The sequence below is a fragment of the Dasypus novemcinctus genome, chromosome 27 (genome assembly GCF_030445035.2).
Source record: "Dasypus novemcinctus isolate mDasNov1 chromosome 27, mDasNov1.1.hap2, whole genome shotgun sequence".
NCBI lineage: Eukaryota > Metazoa > Chordata > Mammalia > Cingulata > Dasypodidae > Dasypus > Dasypus novemcinctus.
Genome location: NC_080699.1, coordinates 9,756,717 through 9,764,688, shown reverse-complemented (window position 1 = coordinate 9,764,688; position 7,972 = coordinate 9,756,717).

Genomic DNA, 7,972 nt, shown 5'->3' with positions numbered 1-7,972 from the left:
TGTGGACACAAATGTCAACTGAAAGGAAGCTAGAGAAAAATCTGGGGAATGTATAATAAGTAATTTTGGTGGTGGATGAAGATTGTGGTTATAGTATAAATATAAGAATGTTCTACAAAGTGTTAAGAATATGGTGATACATGGGAAAATTACAACAAATATAACTTTGGGAAATAATTAGTAATATTGTAATATTTTGCGGCAATGTCAAAGAAGATATTATATCAATTCTAAGGGACAATCATATGGGGGTATAAGGAGGTATGGGATCTTTCCTTTTTAAGTAACTAAAACTTTCTAAAACTGACTGAGGTGATGACAGCACAACTCTGTGATGAAAATGAGAGCCACTGAGTGTACACTCTGGGCAGATTGTACAAAACATGTGACCGTGTAGCAAAGGGTTTATAACCCACTGAATCGACTGGGGAAGAGAGTAAACTACAATGTAAACCACTATCCATGTGGTGCAGCAGTGCTCCAAAATGTATTCACCAAATGCAATGAATGTGCCACAATGAAGAAAGAGGTTGTTGATGTGGGAAGAGTTTTGGGGTATGGAGTATATAGGAACCTCTTATATTTTTTAATATAACATTTTTTTTGTGATCTGTGGATCTTTAAAAAAAAGACAATTAAAAAAATAAAAATAAATTAAAAATATATGAGTTATATAATATATAATATATATTATGGGCCAGAGTTAGTAGCAATATTTTGATGATACTCTTTCATATTTTGTAATAAATGTTTCTCAACAATGTAAGGTGTTGGTGGTGGGGTGGTGGATGGGAGCCCTGTAGGATGAGATGCATGTTTGTTTTTTATGTTCACAACTTTTTTTAATCATCACAATGAGAACCCGGTGGGGCTCCGGGCAGTAAAAGTCACAAAAGTGTGGGAGCCTCATAAAGGTTGGGCCTCCAGGAATTTTTCTCTCTCAAACATGTCCATGCTTAGTCGCCAGTAGTTAGTCAGCCCTCAGGAGCCCTGGCTTGTCCTTTTACACACTAGCACAGCTTCATCCTTGAGGAATTTCAAGGTTCTTCTGATACTGAAAAAACTTAAACAGTGTGTCTCAAACTTTTTTCCTCAAGGCAGAGGGGAATCTTCTCAACCACAGCAGGTAGGTTAAAATGTCTGGGAGCCCAGTCCCATGGAAGGGTGGTGGTGGTAGTGGATAAAAATGTGAAATCTATTTGTAGTTTTATCTCTAAAAACACATTCAAATTGTGCATACTCTTCCATACTATGTCTGTATTTGTTTTACTCTAAAAATTATTTAATGTTCTTACCAGATTAAATTACCCAAGTCTTCCCCTCCCATTTTTTTGGGGAGAAGTTAAAAGTCCTGGATTATGTGCTCTGTTTACATTTATTCTGTGGTTTTCAGGTTCCCTGACACACTGCTGTGCATCCCCCTGAACAGCTGAGCACTGGGATGTCACAGCTCCCAGATGGGTTTGCTAAATAACTATTACATCATTCAAAGAAGGGCAAATATGGTCCCTGCTCTTTCAGAAAGCCTAAATGAAGTAGTGAATGCATATGTTGCTTGGCTTCTGGAATCTTATCTTCTGTTTCTAATTAGGGAGCTAGCAAGTGAGTTGAATTAGTGTCCCCAAAACAGGTGTTCCAGTTGAGCTGCAGAGCCTCCCAGTGACCACTTTTCAGACAAGGGTTCTTGGCCCAGCTCCTTTCCCTAATCCTCTGTGAAAAGCCATGATGAGGTCTTGGCATGATAGCACTTTTCTAAAAGAATGTCCTGTCTTATGCAGCAATGAGGGAAGTTGCTTAGTCAGCTAAATCTGTGTATGTGTTCTATTCAAATATCTTAAAATAGACAAAATATGTGTCCATGTGTCTTCAATATTTTACCACACATCTTCCTTGCCAAGGGAGTAACTCCTATCACGTAGGAGGCGGTTTGGAAATAGTGCTCAGGGGTCACCCGCTACTTACGTGTGGAGCACATCATTACGTGGGAGGTCAGGCAATAGCATCCAACAGACTGATTATGTCTGAGTCTTGGATGCTTGTGATTCTTCTTGTTGATGAAACTATCTTTTGTATGAAAAGCTTAGCCATATAATGGCTTAGGCACTTAAATCATGCTAGCTTCAAAATTGGTGAACATAGAATGGAAAATGTCCTAATAGTAATTTGGAAGGCAATCTGCACATTTATTTCTATTTGTAAGAACAGTAATTTGTCAGCCAAATATATCTTAGACCATAATTGTAAGTGTCAAAACATGAAAGGATTAGTGAATAAAAAAAAGAGAATTTTAAAAGAATGCTGAAACAATAGTCAGGCTATTTAAATGGTACAAAATATATTAGATGACAGAGACAGAGCAATTTCCCTAAATCATGATATAATTCATTATTCTGTAGATTTGTTCATTATAGTGAAAATTAGCCATATTTAATTCTTTAGTTGTGTTATGAGAATATTTTTCTTCATTTATTTGGAAATATATCTGACTTACCAAAGTGTGTATGTTTATCCACACATACACACACAGGTACAGTTTTTAGAATAACAATAAAACAAATGTCTATGTACTTATCAACCAGAAAAGTAAAGGAAGATTAACAGTTACCTTTGATGCCTTTTGTGTCCACATGTATTCTGCTCCTTCCCCAAGAAGTAACCATCATCCTAAATTTTGTGTGTATCAATCTCTTTCTTTAAAAATAAAACATGGTAAATCAATTGTGTATTTATGCCTAAATAATAGATGACTTCACTTTGCTTCTTCTAGCTTTATAAAAATTGTATCATAGTGTTTGTAATCTTCAGTGACTTGATTTTTTTTCACTGAACATTAGATTTCTAAAAGTTATCCATGTTGTGTAGTTGCAGTTGCTACAGTTCCATTGTTTGATACTGCAAGTTATAAATCTATTTATATATTCATTTTCCTCTCAGAGGACTGTTTTTGCTTCTAGTTTTTGCTATTATGAACAATACAGCAATGAAGATTCTTGTATATGACACCTTATGTGCATTGTAAGAATTTCTGTAGGTTCTATCCCTAATAATGAAAATATTTGAGTCACACCATATGTAAATGTTCAGCTTTCCATGTTGTTGCCAAATTGTTCTTCAAAGTGGCTGTACCAAATTATCCATCCACCAGAAATATGCTCCAACTGATCTGCATCTTCTCTAGAAAATATTTTAGACATGTTAATTCTTTGTCAATCTTCTTGGAAAAATGGTATCTCAAAGTCTATCTTGCATTTCTCTGGTTAATAATATTTATCATATATTTATATGCTTATTGTGAAATATTTGTTCATTTTACTGTCCATTTATTCTACTGGAATTTATTGCTCATTTTCTTACTGATTGCTGATTTCTAATAGTTGTTTGTTCATTTTAAATATTCTTTATTGATTATATGTGTAGCAATATGGCTCACATTTTCACTCCTCCATACTATCTTTTGATGAACACAAGTTCTATGTTTTCATGAAGTACACCTATCAATCATTTTATTATTTTATTATTTGTGCTTTTGACTCATATTTAGAGAGACTTTTCTATCAAACACAGAAAAATATTCTCCAATATTTCACTTGAAATGTTTTGAAGTTTTAGCCTTTACATTTAAATCATTAATCAAATGAGAATTAACAACTTCCATATCTGTCTGAATTTTCTATTACTACTCCATCGATAGATTTTATTATCCTTGCACCAAAATCTCCATGTCTCAGTTATTATAACTTTACCACAACTCTTAGCATCTGTTGTTCAATATTTTTCTACTTAGACATCTTTTTTAAAATATTCTCAGACTATCACTCTTCCACAAAAAAATCTGAATTATCAAGTTCCTATTAAATTCTATTGTGATTTGATCAGAATTCCATCATAACTATCAATAACTTTTCAAAATTTGACATCTTTAAGATATGGGATCTTCTCATCTATGAATGTATAGTATCTTTAAATTTATTAAGTATGTTTAAATATTTTTATATAAAACTTTATGGTTTTCTATCCAGAGGCATTTCACATCTTTTCTCATATTTAGTCCCAGATGCTTTATAATTTTTGTTGCCGTGTTAAATGCCATCCATTAAAAAAAATGTATTTTGAGATGATGTCATCAACATGATGACATAACCCCTCCCTGAAAAAACCTCTTCAGAGATTCAGCAAATAAAAGAACAAATCCCACTTGCTTAGAACTCTGGAGGATGGTAAAGACTGGAAAAGGACTCCACAAACACTGAATCAAAGACAAATGAAAATACCAGGTAGTAAACTTCTGTCCTGGACCTTCTTGTTCAGTTCTTCTCCCTCACTTGGTCCTGCACAGCTTGGGAGTTGTTCAGAGGCAGCAGCCCAGGTCCCTCCCAGTGGGACAGCAGCAGTAGAACCCCATGCATATCTAGACACGGGTACCCAAGTCCACAGAGACCCAGGGTGGAACAGAAGCCCCTGAGGAGTGCCAAGGAATGCCACAAACAAAGGGTCCCATGGAAGGGGGAGAGAGACTGTGATAAAACTGTAGCTAGAAGGAGCTGCGCTCACTCAATCCAGTTTCTGTTGACTGGATCCTTTAAATGCAAAACAGAATTTTTTTTTGGAGTGACCCAACTTTCTGGATTGAACATATCTGGCTCCCAGGAGTGGGATAACTGACTGAGGAAAAAGCTGGAGTTAGAAAAGCCTCACAAAGAAAAAAGACAGGAGGGTCCAGAAGTGAAAAGAATAAGGAAAATGGGGCACTGAGGGAAGGAGAGAATTTAAAGAAACAAATCATAGAGTTGGGGGGAAAAATCTACATTTAAACAATCATAGCAGATCAAGATTTCCAGAGAAGGAAGAGAGGAAAAGAAATTTTCTCTTGGAGGCAAAACAATCACAAAAGTGCAATCTTAAAAATGTACCATATATCCAGGGCAAGAATCAAATGAAAAGGAGCTAGGAAAAACTGATACTTAAACACAGGGTATTCTAAACATCTAGATTAAGTTAGACCAAGTATCAAAAAAGAACCTTAACACACAAGGAAACTAACATTCAGAGTTAACCCATCAAGATAACCAGATGCATAGACATTAGCAAAAAATTACAAGCCATACTAAGAAATAGGAAGATATGGCTCAGTCAAAGGAACAAATTAAAATTTCAGAGGACACACAGACTATGGACAACCAATCAAAGTATTTGATTTAAACAAATCTTCAAAATCAATTCAAGGAGATGGAAGAGACAAAAGACATTAAGAAGACAATGTGTAAGCATAAAGAATTTGAAAGTAAAAAAAAACAAAGTATGGGAATGAAAGGCACAATAGTAGAGATTAAAATACACTGTTGGCATACAAGAGCAGATTTGAAGTGGTAGAAGAAAGAATTGGCAAACTAGAACACAGGGCAATCAAAATCATGCAGTCCAAAGAAGAGATAGAGAAAAGAACAGAAAAAATTGATCAGTGACTCAGAGATTTGAGTGACAGCATGAAGTGCACAAACACACATGTCAAGTGTTTCCCAGGAGAAGAGAAAGGAAAGGGACAGAATGAATACTTGATGAAATAATGGTTTAAAATGTCCCAACTCCTATGGAAGACATAAATATACATGTCCAATAAAGCAACATACTCCAAACAGAATCAGTCCTAACAGACCTATTTTGAGACACATATTAATCAGAAAGTCAAATGCCAAAGATAAAGAAAATTCTGAAAGCAGCAAGAAAAAAAGCAATTCTTCACATACAAGGGATCCACAGTAAGACTAAGTGCTGATTTCCCATCAGAAACCATGGATGCAAGGGGGCAGTAGTATGATATATTTAAGGTACTAAAAGAGAAAAATTGCCAGACAGAATTTCTTTATCCAGTGAAACTGTCCTTCAAAAATAAGGGAGAATTTTAAATATTAACAAATAAACAGAAACTGAGAGAGTTCATTAAAAAGGTCCTGCCCCACAAAAATTACTAAGGGGATTTCTACAGATTGACAGGAAAAGATAGGAGTGACTTGGAGCAGTATGAAAAAGAAATAATCATCTATAGTAAAGGTAACCAAAAGGATAAATGCAAAACCCAATTGTACTTTATTCTCAACATACAACTCAATTTTTTAATTCCTGTAAGAGTCAGAATAGAATTGACCAAGAAAAAGGCATAATTCCTGAGAATGGGCATGCAAAATATAAAGTGGTAATGTGGGACAAAAACAATAGAAAAGGGGGAAATAGAGGAATATGAAAGCAGGGACTGTGTACACTATCGAAGATACACTGGAATCTTTTCAAATTAGTAGATTATAGAGGTAGATTGTATAATTTAAACCCCAGAGTAACCACAAAGAAATTATTTTTAAAATATACAGAAACAGAAATGAGGAAGGGATCAGATGCATCACAAAAGATCAACTATGCAGAAGAGAAGGCTGCAGTATAGGAAAGGGAGACAAAAGAGAGATATGATATATAAAATCCAAAGTGGCTGACGTAAGTACTGCTTTTACTGCAATAACACTGGAAATTAATGGATTAAACTTCCCAATCAAAAGACACAGAATGGTAGAAAGAATAAAAAAGTATCACCCAACTATATGTTGTTTATGATATAATCACTTTAGACACAATGACACAAATAGATTGAAACTGAAAGGCTATAAAAAGATATTCCATGACAATAGTAACCAAAAAAGAGCTAGAGTAAATATACTAATATCAGACATAATAGACTTTAAATCAAAGCTCTCATAAGAGACCAAGAGGAGACTATATATTAATAAAAGGGGTAAACCACCAAATAAAACAATGATCATAAATATTGACGCAGCCAACCATAGTGCCACAAAAAACATGAGGCAAACACTGGTAAAACTGAAAGGAGAATTAGAAACCTCCTCTACAAGAATAGTTGATTTCAATACACCACTCTATCAATAGATAGAACATATAAACAGAATATCAATAAGGAAACAGAGAATTTGAGTAATAGGATAAATGAACTAGAACTACCAGGCATATACAGAACATATCATCTCAAAACAGAAATATATACATTCTTCCAAAGTGCACATGGATCATTCTCCAAAATAGACCACATTCTGGGTCACAAAACAAGTCTTAATAAATTTTAGAAGATTAAAATTGTACAAAGAATCTTCTCTAAACATAATGGAATGAAGCTGGAAATCAATAACTATAGGAGAATGGGAAAATCCACAAATATATGTAAGTTAAATAAAAGACTCTTAAATAATCAGTGGGCCAAACAAATTGCAAGGGAAATCAGTAAATATCTTGAGATGAATGAAAATAAGAACACAGCATATCAAAACATATGGGATGTAGAAGAAGCAGTATTAAGAGGAAAATTTAAACCCCTAAATGCTTTATCAAGAAAGAAAAAAGAGCTAAAATAAAAAAACTAACTGCATACCGAAATGAACTAGAAAAAGAATAGCAAACTAGTCCCAAAGAAAGAAGAAGGAAAGAAATAAAGATTAGGGCAGTGAAATTAAAAATTTAAAAAAAAATAGAATTAACAAAATCAAAAGTTGCATCTTTGCAAAAATCAATAAAATTGATTAGCCCTTAGTAAGACTGACAAGAGGAAAAGAGAGAAGATGGAAATAAATAAAATCAGAAATGAGAGGGGGAACATTACAGAAATAAAAAGGATCATAAGAAGATTCTAAGAACAACTGTATTCCAAAAAAATAGGCAACATAGATGAAATGGAAAACTTCCTAGAAACATATGAACAACCAACACTGATTCTAGAAGAAATAAAAGCATTAACAGACCAACTACAAATAAAGAAATTGAATCGGACATCAAAAATTCAAAAAAGAAAAGCCCAGGACCTGATGTCTTCACAGGTGAGTTCTCCCAAGCATTCCAAGAAGAACTAATACCAATCCAGCTCAACCACTTTCAAAGACTTGAAGAAGTGTGAACACTACCTAACACATTCAATGAGGCC